General features: G+C 40.5%; 1 protein-coding gene and 1 pseudogene across 1 annotated transcript in view; both read right to left on the bottom strand.

The window, feature by feature from the left end:
* Positions 1-16,207, bottom strand: part of ESR1 (estrogen receptor 1) — a gene marked incomplete at its 5' end in the record, with an annotated part of 286,022 nt that overhangs the window by 187,465 nt on the left and 82,350 nt on the right. The window lies entirely within an intron of this gene.
* LOC104989217 lies at positions 6,856-9,521 on the bottom strand (annotated as a pseudogene).

Below are 16,207 nucleotides of genomic sequence, written 5' to 3'. Positions count from 1 at the left end.
CGTGAGTCTGGGTGAATTCGGGAGTTGGTGATGGAGGGAGGCCTGGCGTGCTGTGATTCATGGGTCACAAGAGTTGGATACGACTGAGCGACTGAACTGAACTGAACTGAGAAACAATGTAAACACCAATAATCAGGGAAATAATTAAATTATAGCATATCTACTTTGGAATATTAATGCAGAGACCCCAAAAATCTTATGTTGAAGGATACTTAATAACATGAGAAATCTTTACATGAATAAGCAATGCAACTCTGAATTTGTAAATTTTTTAAAAATTAATGTCTAAAACAATAAGATAAAGAAAAATGCTTAAAAAGATACATCTTTAAAATATAACTAGCATGAAATAGCTAGGAGTAAATTTTTTTAATATGTAAGATCTTTTGGAGAGAATTTTAAAATTTTATCAAAAATCATTTTAAAATATCTAAAATAAATGGAGAATTAATTATATGTCAATGGGTGAGAAGATTTCATAAAGATGTCAAAATTCCCTAAATTAATTCATAATTATGTGATTTCATTAAAAGTTGATTTTAAAATTCCTTTGGAAGCAAAAGTGGCCATAAATAGCCAAAACAGTTTTGAAGTAGAACAAAGTTTCTTCAAGAAGAATCAAAAAGTGAAAACAGTTATAAAGTTATAGTTATTAAAACTATCATTTTATTGACAAGCAGAGGAAAGAAATAGCAAAGAGAGCTCAGAATAGATTCTCAGAATCAGATTCTCAGAATCAGAGCAGGATCTTTATATAAAAAGGAAATAGTTTTACAAATCAATGGGGAAATAATGTATTATTCAGTTAGTAGCTCTGGGACAATGTGATTATCCAAATGCAAACAAAATAAAATTGTATTCTTTTGGCTTTTTGGAAATTTCTGAATTTTTTTCCCAAATATTTTTCATCCACAGTTGGTTGAATCTGTGGATGTGGAACCCACAATACAAAGGACCAACTGAATCTTATTCTTTTAATATTCTTAGTATGTTTGAAATTTATCTTACTAGAGTTTAAGTGTTTGGTTTGTCTTGTTATTTGTCTTTGTATCAGTGAAAGTGACAGTCACTCAGTTGTGTCCGACTCTTTGCGACCCCATGGACTATACAGTCCATGGAATTCCCCAGGCCAGAATGTCGGAGTGGGTAGCCTTTCCCTTCTCCAGGAGATCTTCCCAACCCAGGGATAGAACCCTGTCTCCCACATTGCAGGCAGATTCTTTACCAGCTGAGCCACCAGGGAAGCCCAGGAATAGTGGCGTGAGTAGCCTTTCCCTTCTCCAGGGGATCTTCCCGACCCAGGAATAGAACCTGGGTTTCCTGCATTGCAGACGAATTATTTACCAACTAGCTATCAGGGAAATCCATCTTTGTATCAGATGATTCTCTAAGTTTTCTCTTAATTTAAATAAATAAGTCACTGAGTACTTACTTCCCTACCTTCCCAGCGGCTTACATTTCAAAAATGTCAATTATCTGACAGACGTGGATGGGTACTTTTCTGACCCATTACCATTACTAAAAGCCAAAAACTGACATTGCTTTGGGAGTAAACAGCACATCCATTTGAAGGGAATCAGTTCCACATGTGCAACATTTAATTTTGGGAAGGGCTGGAGTAAATAAGTGGTGAACTGAAGCCCTGGAGCAAACATAGCTAAGTTATTCCAAAATCAATTATTATTAAGAAAAGGCTTAAAACTTATTTTTAAAGAAATCTTTCATTTAATGAATTGAAACCATATTGAGAAAGAGAAAGAGAGAGGGAGACAATAAAAATGTGCATAAATATAGTCTGGTTGTTTTTGTTTGTTTGTTTTTTTTAAATATAGTTAACATCTGCCTGCAAGAAAGAATACCTGGAAATCTCATTATGAAGCCAACATACTATAACTAATATTTTATAGAAAATTCCCATGTATAGCAAAATGTATACTTTGAATCCTCAAGGAACAAAATAATGAACATAAAAGTATTGGCTAAAGGAAAAACAGGGATTATCCAACAGTAAAGATGCTATACCTAGAACTTCTCAAGACAAATATCTATAAAAAGTTTCCTGGTGGCTCATCGGTAAAGAATTGGCTTGCAATGCAGAAGACATGGGTTCAACTCCTGGGTTGGGAAGATCCCCTGGAGACAGAAATGACAATCCACTCCAATATTCTTGCCTGGGAATTCCCACGGACAGCGGAGCCTGGTGGCCTACAGTCTATGGGGTCACAACTTGGCAACTAAACAACAATAAAAAGTTTTAACAAGCAACAAAATAGTTCATACCTGTGATACTGAATACTACCAAAATAATCCCATAATGAGGAAATTGTAACTTAATAAACTTGTAAATGGCTTCTTTTTACTTCCTAAAAATTTATTTTCTTTGACTTAATCAATGTATAGTTTTATATATTTGTCATGATAATTTCAAATAATATTTAGTGTCATTATTTTTAATGCCTAAAATTACATAATAATTTTCCACAGGTCTGTGCACTAGGCAAAAAGAGAGAGAGAGAAAGAAGGGGAAGGAGAGGTCCTTATGATTAGTGGTGTTACTTCAGTCATGCTTAGGGATCTGAACAACAGACTAATGCCAAGAGAATGACTTATCTAAGCACTAAGATAAACCACCTCTCCTTTTTCCGTTATCATTAAACTCACCATCAATAACAACTATTTATAAGATGTCACTGTGCTACGAATAAAACAAGAATATGACAGTCTCTGCTTCCAGAAATTAAAAAGCCAACTGCATAGATATGCCTGCAATGCAGGAGACCAGGATTCGATTTCTGGGTTGGGAAGATCCCTTGGAGAAGGAAATGGCAACCCACTCCAGTGTTCTTGCCTGGAGAATCCCATGGATAGAGGAGCCTGGCAGGTTACAGTCTATGGGGTCACAAGAGTCGGACACAACTGAGTGACTAAGCACACACATAGATATGAGATGAACGTATTTTTGGCTCAACTCAACCTGGCACCTAGAAAATGAAATCTATATCCTATTCAATTAAGTGTTTAATAAACAAATATACATTAAGTGCAGTGCCAGGCAGCTGGCTGGCTACTGGGGAATAGCACAATCAAAAAGGGTCCAAAGCTAAGGGGCATGGACAGTCTGCCACTCGGGAGAAGATTCCAAGACAGTATTGAGGCCAGGGCTGAGTGGTATGCATAACCATGGCTAAGTGACAGCAAAGTCTAGACATGATTCAAGCAATGAGAAATGATCAGTCAGATAAATGACCTAGTAGTCAAAAATCAAAGCTTTATGTCGATGGGATTATGCCAAAGAGTCAAAATGAAAGTGAGGAGGCAGAAGGTAGACAATGAAGTAAACATATGTTAAAGGCAAAGGCAGTGAGGCCAAGCAGCAGTCAAGTGCCAAGATGGCAGAACCCGGTCTCCTGCAGTTGCAACTGACTGCCCACCACTGTATTCAGCTTGTCCTTAGACTGGCAAGGTTCAAGATGTTCAGTACCTGGCTTAACACCAGAATTCTGACAGCAGATCACAGGTGGACGAACATAGAGCCTGTTAGAGGGAAGAAAGTCAGGAAGAGAAAAACAACTATCGTATAATAACATGAAATTAGAAAAATGGTACTGATGAATCTATTTGCAGGGCGGGAATAGAGATGCAGACATAGAGAACAGACTTATGGACACAGTAGGGGAAGGAGAGGATGGAACAAATTGGGAAAATAGCATTGAAATATATAAATTACTGTAAAACAGAAAGCCAGTGGGAAGTTGCTGTACAACACAAGGGGCTCAGCTCAGTGCTCTCTGATGACCAGAGGGGTGGGATGGAGGCGGGTGAGATGGAGACACAAAAGGAGGGGACATATGTATATTTATGGCTAATTCATATTTTCGTAAGGCAGAAACCAACACAGCATTGTAGAGCAATTATTCTCCAAGAAATACATCAAAATAAATTTTAAAAAATAGATGTGATTCAGAAGGTAACCCTTATGGCAGAAAGCTAAGAGGAACTAAAGAACCTCTTGATGAAAGTGAAAGAGGAGAGTGAAAAACCTGGCTTAAAATTCAACATTCAAAAAACAAAGATCATGGCATCTGGTCCCATCACTTCAAGACAAACATGGGGAAACAATGGAAACAGGGACAGACTTTATTTACTTGGGCTCCAGAATCACTAAAGATGGTGACTGCAGTCATGAAATTAAAAGATGCTTGCTCCTTGGAAGAAAAGCTATGACAAACCTAGACAGCATATTAAAAAGTAGAGACATGACTTTACCAACAAAGGTCTGTATAGTCAAAGCTATGGTTTTTCCAGTAGTCATGTATGGATGTGAGAGTTGGACCATAAAGAAAGCTGAGAGCCAAAGAACTGATGCTTTTTAACCGTGGTGTTGGAGAAGACTCTTGAGAGTCCCGTGGACTGCAAAGAGATCAAAGAAGTAATCCTAAAGGAAATCAGTCCTGAATATTCATTGGAAGGATTGATGCTGAAGCTGAAACTCCGATACTTTGGCCTCCTGATGCAAAGAACTGATTCATATGAAAAAACCCTGATGCTGGGAAAGATTGAGGGCAGGAGGAGAAGGGGATGACAAGAGGTTGAGATGGCTGGATGGCATCACCGACTTGATGGACATGAGTTTGAGCAAACTCCAGGAGTTGGTGCTGTAGTCCTTGGGGTCCACAAAGAGTTGGACATGACTGAGTGACTGAACTGAACGGAGAAGATAAGAGCTGTGAATGCCAAGGTGGACAGGAGGTTAAATTACAGGTTCCTTGGGGTGAGGCAACTACATTTTACATATCACTGATTTTCCAAAGTGAACTAAATACATAATAATTGATTACTAAATAATTCTTAATCATAATAGTATAGTGGAATTGCATTTTATATGGAGATTAGATTAAGTAGATAAAGCAAAAATTGAGTGTACTCTATCTTTTCAACTTCGTTTGAACATTCATTTTAAAATGGCTTTTTGGGAAAATAACATCTTTAGAACAAGGAAAACAATGTTTACAGTTTTCTTTTTGAACTCAAAATATTAACCATTACTTCCCAAGGTCATTAAAAGGGCCAAGTCTGGGAGAAATGCTACATATAAGAAAAGCTTATAACACAGAAACACCATGGCACAAACCATTCCTCTTTATTTCTCTTCCTCATTTGCTCCCCACCCCCTCCCCAAAAAGTGACTTTCAAAGCATCCAATAGGATGTAACATATGCACCTAGGATGGTCAACAGCATTTCTTACACTGACATCACAGTTTGGACAGTGGACTTTGCTAGATGGCATCACCGGGAAAGCCCAGTTAGACGGAGTCCACACAGATACTCAGTGTTGCCTCATCTCTAGAGAACCTAGCACCTGCCAGAAGCCTGTTTCTCATCTTCAAATGCCCTCCAGTGTTCACAGGTAACCTGCATCCTTAAGTCACCTGTGCACAATGGTCACTGGTCCAACCCAGAGGCGTAAGTGATTATATACTATACAATTAATAATTATAAATTGTTGCATTAATATTACTAACTTGTTGATAACTTTCAAACTCTACCATCAAAATCATTAAAGTCACTGAGTTTTCAGAGTAAAGACATGCTATTTCATGTCACATTTTTTTCAGAGGAAGTCAGCTTTATTCCAGCCTCTAGAAGATACTTTGCATTTAGAAGATACTCCAGTGGGAAGGGGAGGTCTATTATAAGTTAAGAGATCAGTTCAGTTCAGTCACTCAGTCAAGTCTGACTCTTTGTGACTGCATGGACTTCAGCATGCCAGGCTTTGAGGAATAAGTGTTAGAAAAGAATATCTTTAAGGTACATCTCTGAAAGTAAACAGGGAGAAAATCAGAAAACAGGACCACTGACCAAAGTGAATCAAGTAGAAATACTAACTGTCCTAAGCTATAAAATATTAAGGATGACACATAGACAATGTATTACAACTTATTACGTTTTTTTGTTTTAGTGTTTGGACTCAATTGTGGCCTTAGTAGCCTATAACTTTAACATCTTCAGGCATTACAGTACATAGCACCTCATCTGATTAGGTAGCACAAGACTAGTCAACCTGCCAACACAGAGTAACCATTAGCATCACAGTTGTGGCCATTTGATGTTTTATAATAATGTCAGTCACAAATGTAAAGATACTCAGTATTTTGTGGGGGTTCTCTGATGCAGCCGTGCAAGTTATTATTCAAGAAAAGTCTCCCTGACCAGGCCTAATTAATGACAGACACCAGCTGATGCCACTGTTACAGGTAAGTCAAAACTCTGCCTTCTATTTAGAAAGACAAAGGTAACAAGTCTAGGAAGAGTGATTTTCTCTTTTGGGTTAGGGTTAGGTTAACATCCCTACACCCCCCTCTATAACTTGTACCATTATCCATCTGTTCAACATCCTGCTTTGACCCATTTGTATGCACCAAGTAAAAATGGTTTTTAAGGGTTTGCTCAGTGCGGGGCAAGGGGGTGAAAGAGTGGATAAGTGAACAAAGTGACAGAGGGAAAAAAGAAACATTCCAAACTCTTTCTATTTCATGGAATGGCCTTCACAACACCTCTCGGGCCGGAAAAAGAGGTTGATGTAAAGAATTTCATTCTGGTGAAGAAAGACTTGTGTGACTGAGTAAGGCAATTTTTTTGATTTAGCCCCACCCACTAACAGATTTTCCTAAAAATCTGTGGGATAATCAGAGAGGAAGCATATGCCTTCCTTTCCAGATGGGGGCAACGTGACTCCTTCCAGAAGGAAAGTTTACAACATTGACTCCAGAATTGGAAGCCGCCCCACCAGCCATTCTAAAACAGGCAGCTAGAGCAGCACACCCTGGAGCCTGTCAGGTCTCAAGTCCGATGTCTGAAGAGTGTTTTTGTCCATTTCCACTTCAGTGAGGATCAGCGGTGTCCGGTGGCGGCAGTCAGCATTCTATCCTTTGAGAACAGCAATTGGCCTCAGATTAATGGCCTTCTTGTTGACTCCAGGATCATGGCAGGTGTTCACCACTTCTGTCACGCTCGTAGAGAACTCAGGTGCCTCTTCAATGACCAGCCTGGGCGAGCCAACTTGGATTGCAATTCCCACACCTGCCAATTTGTCTAGGACATCCTGGAAATCTAAATTATGTCTTGAATTTGCTTGGGACAATGCAAGGCCCGCTCCATGACAAGTTGTTCTAAAGGTCTCAGTCATGGCCTGCTCAGTGCCAGTAAGAACACAGCTGCAGGCTCCCATGGTGCCACCAATGAGCACTGGTTGTCCAGTGAGCTGGTAATCAACTGCAGTGAGGGGATGGTGAGGAGGGAAGGCTTAGGTGGACCCCTTCCTGTGTACTAACAGAGTCCGCACCTTCCCATTCACTATATGTTGTTCTACTTTGGCAATATTGTGAGAAACATCATAGATCACATGTAGGTCCAAGTCATCAGGGGTTGCATTGAAGACCTTGACAAAAGCCTGACAGGTTAAGAAAGTCATGGAAGAGCAGTTGACCCAGGCATGGTTCTTAGTTCAGTTCAGTTGCTCAGTTGTGTCCAACTCTTTGCCCATGGACTGCAGCATGCCAGGCTTCCCTGTCCATCACCACCTCCCAGAGCTTTCTTAAACTCTTGTCCATTGAGTTGGTGATGCCATCCAGCCATCTCATCCTCCGTCATTCCCTTCTCTTCCTGCCTTCAATCTTTCCTAGCATCAGGGTCTTTTCTAAGGAGTCAGCTCTTCACACCAGGTGGCCAAAGTATTGGAGCTTCAGCTTCAGCATCAGTCTTTCCAATGAACACGCAGGACTGATTTTCTTTCTCAGCTGCTGCCATTGCCTTCAGGTAGTCCTGACCCTTTGGGGAAGCAATTTGAGCACAAGCCAACTGATGATCATTGACTATAATCCTCTCTCTCTTCATAGCTTTTCCCATAGCTATGATAGCATCTGTGGCTTAGTGGCCCAAGCTTCTGCTTCCACTTTTGATCATCACACACATCTGTCTCTTATGGCTGATGCTCATTTTCTTAGCAACAGACTCACTGAAAATCTCAGCAACAAGTTGGATTTCTACATAGTGGTTGCCTGCTCCCAGAGTCCCCAACTGGGGAAGGCTTCTTTTCTTAGTCCTCGCTGAGACTTTATTGGGGTCAGCTTGCAGCATCCTTCTGTACTCGTCACAATGCTCCTTGTCCTCCGCCCAGGCATAGCCTTCTCTCAGGAATTAGTCTATACCCATCTCCAAGCCTTCCTCCAAGTCTTTGGCATTCATTGGGATGACACCTTTTGACCCCACCCCAACAGGACTGTGGTCAAAATAGCTTAGACGAGTTTCTCCTTTACAGGCTGAACATCACTTTCGTCTAAATTGGTTCTCAGTAAGCAGACACCACAGTTAACGTCAAATCCAACACCATCTGGAGATACCACTGCTTCAGGGTCATTCATATTAAAGGCTGCCTTATTCCTAATAGCAAACCCATAAGCTGAATGGACATCAGGAAGACCAATGGATCGATGAACAATACCAGGCGGGGCAGCCACAGTGCCAATTTGTTTCATGGCTGGCAGAAAGGTACCAACACCACCATCTCGACAGGCATTCCTTAATTCTTCAAACATTAATTTTTCCAAAGCATCATTCACACAGCAAACTCCTTCAACCTGCATGTTGGGCATGAAGCCCTTCTTGATTCTCTAGCAGTTTTTATTGATCTTTTCTAAGAAGTGCAGCTCATCATTATAACAGCAACTCATGGTGGTGAAAACTCTGACTTTGAGTGTACTCTTAATACTGTTGCAACCAACTTATATGGAGGGCTCACTACAGGCCAGATACAATAATAAAAGCTACAGATTAATTCTTGCACAACCATCTTAGGTAGGTATTATTATGGTCCGCTGAGGTCTGGAGAGGTTAAGTATCTCATTCATGGTCACTAATTTCCAGGCAGAGCTAAATTTTGAAGCCAGGGAGACTGATTTTAAAAGCTGAAGACATAAACATCATATATGAAAAATAAAAGCTAAACTTTTGTGTACCAACTTTTACTTACCAAAATATAATTCATGCCTTTGATCCTTGGGAGAGCCTGATGACACAGTTAATGGATTCATACAGGAATGTTTTCTGTGAGACTGGGACCCACAAAGAGATGGAAATAAATATAGGATGGACAGGACTTAGCTTGGCAATAGGACATATCCCCATGAATATCAGCCAGAAGTTGAAAACACAAAATACAAAAGGTCAGCCAGCAAACTTGAGCTTGATTCCTGGAAGTACAAAGTATAATAGATATCACTAAGGTTGGAACTGGTGGATAACTGAGACAGCAGGAATATTTAGGCCAACTTAAATTTCAGGTCTTTTGAGGTAAGGAAGAGGGTTGGTCACCTTTTAAGTGAAAGGTCTCTTTGCATCAAAAGGTTGCCTAGACACTGTGTTAAGCGATTGTGTTTTACCCTTGTGTCTCCAAACACCCCCACACGGTAAATGCTCAATAAAGGTTACCCTTATTTTAAATGATTTGGCAAGAAGTTTGGAGTTGGCCTGACATTTGTTATATAAAATTTTCAGTCCAGGTTCAATGCACGATACTGGATGCTTGGGGCTGGTGCACTGGGACGACCCAGAGGGATGGTATGGGGAAGGAGGAGGGAGGAGGGTTCAGGATGGGGAACACATGTATACCTGTGGTGGATTCATTTTGATATTTGGCAAAACTAATACAATTATGTAAATTTAAAAATAAAATAAAATTAATTAAAAAATAAATAAAATATATATAAAAAAATTTTCTAAGTAGGACTGCCAAAAATTTAATATAAAATAAATACAACAGTAACTAGTCTTAGCAAACTTTTAAAGATACAAACCCCTAAGTATAATTTTCATATTTCTCACTACTTTTATTTGCTCAGTCAAGCTTAAACTAAACCATGTGTTGTCTCCAGATGTAATCAGAACCTTTCTTTCCACATGTCTCATCACTTTACCTTTAAATCTCTTTTAGGGTTGGCATATATTTTCAAGATTTCTAAGACATCTCATCTCGTGTGTGTTGGTTTATACCTACTAGATAATTTTCCAAGCCAAAATCACCAGACTCATTTGTCTGGTATCTAATCAGGAACTTCTCAAAACACTATCTTTTCAGCTTCTTCCTTTCTCTGTTCCACAAAGCAGGCACTGTAAAGTTTCACCAGCTCTTGGAACTCAAGTCTTAAGCATAACTTTGTTGTTGCTGTTTAGCTGCTCAGTCACGTCTGACTCTTTGTGACCCCATGGATTATAGCCCACCAGCCTCCTTTTCCATGGGATTTCTCAGCAAGAATACTGGAGTGAGTTGCCATTCTCTTCTCCAGGGGATCTGCCCAACCCAAGGACTGAACCCACCTCTGCATTGGCAGGCAGATTCTTTACCACCAGTGTCACCTGGGAAGCCCAACTACAATTAATACATCTCTAGAGATCAGTCCTGAGTGCTCTTTGGAAGGACTGATGTTGAAGCTGAAACTCCAGTACTTTGGCCACCTGATGCAAAGAGCTGACTTATTTGAAAAGACCCTGATGCTGGGGGAAAGATTGAGGGCAGGAGGAGAATGGGACGACAGAGGATGAGATGGTTGGATGGCATCACCGACTCAATGGACATGATTTGGGGTAAACTCCGGGAGTTGATGATGGACAGGAAGGCCTGGTGTGCTGCAGTCCGTGGGGTCACAGAGTCAGACATGACTGAGCGACTGAACTGAAATGAACTGAATACCAAAAAAAGAGGTTAGTTATCTCCTCAAAGCCCTATCTATCTCAACAAACTTTATTCTTGATCTGTTTGATGTAGTGATGTTATAGCCATCTGCGCCTATCACTAGAACATCACACTCATTTTGATGACACTCTTCACTCTGAAGACATTCACTTTTCATGTTAATCAATGAAGAGAATAGCTTTGTCCATTCCAACCGGTTTTTCCAGTTGTTAGATACTTTGAAAATTTAGCTTGAAATATAAATATTGATATGATAGCTACTTCCCAATATGTTCTTCATAATGGGACACTCGTATACATAACTTTAGCTTTAGATTCTGACTCTGTCTTCATAAAATATAAAATTTAAGATTCAAAAGATGCTCTAGGGACCACTCAGTGCTAAGCTCCTATTTTTCACAAGTGAAAATTGAGTTCAGAAAAATTAAATGATCTGCCCAAGAGTCCTTGAAAGAACCAGGTTCAGACTGGACCCTTAGCCAGCCCTCCTTTTTACTTGGCAAAATTAACATTTTTTATACTAGAATAGTCTAAATATTTTTAAAAAGAAAACAGATGGGCTTTCAACAAATATTGCCGTTGTTATCTCAAAACAGTGAAAACCCTTGGCCTGAAGGAGAAAATGTCCTTTTAAAATTATATTAAGCAATAGGAAGTAATTAAATATTAAGTAATTCTTTTTCAAATAACCAGCACACTCTCCATATAAATTTATTTTGGTGCTTCTGTTGTGCAATTAAGCCAAATGTGTTAATATTTTTGTTGAAGAAGAACAGGATTTGGGGCCCACAGTAAGGTTTCCTAAGTCATAATTTTGGTCTGTGTGATATTAGTATCTTACTCATGCATGTGTCTTTTTTCATGATGCTCTAAGTCCTCTAGGTCAGCGAGGTAGTGCTAGACAATGAAAAGAGCCATGAACTAGGTGTCAGGAGTCTTGGCTCCAGTCTGAGCAGCTACCTAGCTGTGTAACTTGGATAAGAACAATGACCTGAAAAACAAAGCGATGGACTAGGTGATCTTTAAGTTCTTTCAGCCCTAAGCACCATTTATTATCCTAATCACAATCACTGAAATAAAAAGTAAACACATGAACATTTATGAGGTTTTAGGTTTACAGAACTTAAAAAGTAGCAATTTATTCATACAATTACTGCCCCCAAAGTTCTGCATCTTGTAAGTTCTATCCACAGAAAGGGTCCTTACATCATCTCAAGAATGATTTGCTTTTGCAAAAGCAAATTATAGGAATATATAAGAATGACCCAGTTCTGGAATTTTTGTAAATATCTGTCAGCATGTCTTTGAATTATGTCTCATTCAAGGTGAGACCGGAGAAGGCAATGGCACCCCACTCCAGTACTTTTGCCTGGAAACTCCCATGGACGGAGAAGCCTGGTAGGCTGCAGTCCATGGGGTCGCTGGAGTCGGACACGACTGAGCGACTTCACTTTCACTTTTCACTTTCATGCACTGGAGAAGGAAATGGCAACCCACTCCAGTGTTCTTGCCTGGAGAATCCCAGGGACGGGAAGCCTGGTGGGCTGCCGTCTATGGGGTCACACAGAGTCGGACACGACTGAAGCGACTTAGCAGCAGCAGCAAGGTGAGACATGGTTATCCTTGAAAAGGTAAATGAAGATCCCTCTTTCTGTCCTTTAAAAACAAAAGTGAAAGTGTTAGTTGCTCAGTCTTGTCTGATTCTTTACAACCCCATGGATGATAGCCTGCCAGCCTCCTCTGTTCACAGAATTTTCCAGAGAGAACACTGGAGTGGGTTGCCATTTCCTTCTCCAGCAGATCTTGCTGACCCAGGGATTGAACCCAAGTCTCCTGCATCGCAGGCAGATTCGTTACCATCTGAGCTACGAGGGAAGTCCAAACCTAGATCTAAATGAATTAGTAAAATATGGCATATATAAAACAAGCCCCTATTTTTCCAGAATTACTGGCTCATATCTACTCCTGCGTTGTTTTTTTTTTTTTTCCCCTATTGTGTCCACTCATCATGTGTATGGGGTGTGAACACAAAATTGACATCTGCATTCAGCACCCCAACACAGCTGTCAGCAATGCTAGATGAGGGTTCCTACACTGAGTATGGAAGAAGAATAAATGAACCATAGGTCCCTTCCAAGTGTAAGAGTTCGTGATTCTCTATTTTTGAGTCCAAAATCTGAAAAGTTCATATTTCTGGTTGTGATAAGATTACAAAAATGGTTCCAATTTTGTAGCCTTTGCCACACAACTCTGAAAGCCTCTCTCACGAAGCCAAAGACCCAGCCGTCTGACTGGCTTGGGGCCTTGGACATCAATGGATAATGCAAGCAAAAGCTTGGAATGGGCTTGCGGTCTGAGGCTTGTTCTCTTCCATGCCTCAGACCTACCATGAGGACATGCCCGGACAAGCCTGCTGGAGAATGGGAGACATGTGAAGCAAAACTGAGTCATTCCAGGTGCTCCAGCCAAAACAGCCAGCTGACCTCCAGACCTTGGAGGGAACCCAGCCAATGCCAGCATCTAGGCCATGTCCTCAACATGTGAGTAAGAGATGCTTCTTGTTGTACTGCCATTGAGGTACTGAGGTGAGGTTCTGCTTTGCAATAAAAGCTAACTCCTATACAGGTTTTAATTTCCAAGCATATGTTCTTAATTAGAAAAACAGGACTCCTGACACTCAACCTATTCACAGCTCAACACTTAACAATGCACTTTCGGTTGTGCTCGTTCACTCTAATAAGTCGTGTATGCTACAACTATTTCTTGATTGTCTATTAGATGCAGGCACTGACCTAAGTGTTTGAAATGTCATCAGTGAACAAACAAGCATGTTTGATTTGTTTGTAAGCTCCCATCTGGAGCCTGTTTTATAGAGACAGATATCAAATAATAAATCATCTGAAATTAATTATGTGATGTATTAAAAGGTGGAAATGCAGGATGGGGATGTGGGAAAACTGAGAGAACTGCAGGATGTGTGGATGAAACAAACTATCAATACAATGGGCAGGATAAATCTCACTGATAAATTGATAATGCAGCAGAATTTGAGAGAGGTTAGAGTTAGGTGCACAAACATTTGGGGGCATGGCATTCCAGGGAGAAGGAAAAATTAGAGTAAATGCTTCAAGACAGAAGTGCACCTGGCATTTAAGAATGTCCACAAGTTGGAGTGGAGGAAGCAGGATAGAGAGTAATAGGAAAAAAGGTGAAAGAAGTAAGAAGAGGGAGGAGACGGGGTCTTCTGGCCTCTGTAATGACATCAGCTGAGTGAACTGGGAAGCAATGCAAGGTTCTGAGAAGTGCTTGGATTATTTTCCATTTTTAACATATCTTTAGTGGGGGAGAGGGGGGAGACTACAGGGAAGCAAGGAAAAAATCAAGTAGGACTTCAGCTATAAAGTGGGAGAAACATGATGTTATTTCAGACCAGAGTGGCAACGATAAAGGTGGGAAGAAGTGGTCAGAGTCCGAAAATATTTGAAGGCAGAGCCACCAGAACTTTCCGAATGTGAGGTATGGGAGAAAGAAAAGAGTTGAGGATAATTCAGTTTGGGGGGTCTGATCAATTCAAAAGATGAAATTATCAGCTAAGATGAGAAGGATCACAGATAAAGTACATTGGAGGATAAAGACAAGAAATTCAGGTTTGAACAAATTGAGTTTGAGATATTTATTAGACACCCAAGTGAGGAACACACATTAGAAACCGTATATAGAAGTCATAAACTTGGGAGAAAGTCTGAGCTAAAGGTATAAACTGGACACGTGTGCATGCTGAGTCTCTTCAGTCGTGTCTGACTCTTCGACCTATGGCCTGAAACCCTCCAGGCTCCTTTCGCCATGGGATTCTCCAGGCAAGAATACTGGAGCGGGTGGCCATCCCCACCTCCAGGGAATCTTCCCAACCCAGGGATCTAACTTACGTCTTTTACATCTCCTGAATTGTCAGGCAGATTCTTTACCACTAGCACCACCTGGGAAGCCCATAAACTGGGCAGTCATCAGCATATACATGGTATTTAGAGCCATGGGACTAGGGAATACCAAAATAGAGTGAGAACGAACAGAGAACAGAAGTGTTCCCTGGACTGAATCCTGGGCCACTCCAACATTGAGAATCAGGAAAGAAGATGAGAAACACTCAGAGAAGATCTAGAGAAAGAGCCAAATTGGGTGGGTGGGGGGGAAGTACATTGTCCTGAGAGGTAAGTACAATCAGCACATTAAGGAGAAAATTATCTACTGTGTCCAATGCTGTTAATCTATCAAGCGGAGGACTAAGAATTGACTGCTGGATTTAACAAATTGAAAGTCATTGGTAACTCTGATGGAATAAATCACTAATAAGTAAGGAAACAGTTTTTGAAATGAGATGATCCCATCATATTCTGCCAAATTTTTAAGAAAGTTGCTCAGCACATTAAAAGATCTGAAGGATGGACACCCTGGGCTGCCTGCTATATTGTTTAATTCACCTGAATTTATTCATCTCTAAGCCAGGCTTCAGCAGTACGTGTACCGTGAACTTCCAGATGTTCAAGCTGGTTTTAGAAAAGGCAGAGGAACCAGAGATCAAATTGCCAACATCCGCTGGATCATGGGAAAAGCAAGAGAGTTCCAGAAAAACATCTATTTCTGCTTTATTAACTATGCCAAAGCCTTTGACTGTGTGGATCACAATAAACTGTGGAAAATTCTGGAAGAGATGGGAATACCAGACCACCTGACCTGCCTCTTGAGAAATCTGTATGCAGGTCAGGAAGCAACAGTTAGAACTGGACATGAAACAACAGACTGGTTCCAAATAGGAAAAGGAGTCCGTCGAGGCTGTACATTGTCTCCCTGCTTATTTAACTTATATGCAGAGTACATCATGAGAAATGCTGGGCTGGAAGAACCACAAGCTGGAATCAAGATTGCTGGGAGAAATATCAATAACTTTAGATATGCAGACGACACCACCCTTATGGCAGAAAGTGAAGAGGAACTAAAAAGCCTCTTGATGAAAGTGAAAGAGGAGAGTGAAAAAGTTGGCTTAAAGCTCAACATTCAGAAAACTAAGATCATGGCATCTGGTCCCATCATTTCATGGGAAATAGATGGGGAAACAGTGTCAGACTTTATTTCTGGGAGCTCTAAAATCACTGCAGATGGTGACTGCAGCCACGAAATTAAAAGACACTTACTCCTTGGAAGGAAAGTTATGACCAACCTAGATAGCATATTGAAAAGCAGAGACATTACTTTGCCAACAAAGGTCCATCTAGTCAAGGCTATGGTTTTTCCAATGGTCATGTTATGGATGTGAGAGTTAGACTGTGAAGAAAGCTGAGCGCCAAAGAACTGATGCTTTTAAACTGTGGTGTTGGAGAAGACTCTTGAGAGTCCCTTGGACTGCAAGGAGATCCAACCAGTCCATCCCAAAGGAGATCAGCCCTGGGTGTTCACTGGAAGG

Source organism: Bison bison, unplaced genomic scaffold, assembly GCF_000754665.1.
Source record: "Bison bison bison isolate TAMUID 2011002044 unplaced genomic scaffold, Bison_UMD1.0 scf7180017864148, whole genome shotgun sequence".
Lineage (NCBI taxonomy): Eukaryota > Metazoa > Chordata > Mammalia > Artiodactyla > Bovidae > Bison > Bison bison.
The sequence above is the reverse complement of the archived record's forward strand: the minus strand, read 5'-3'. Positions and strand labels throughout refer to the sequence as shown.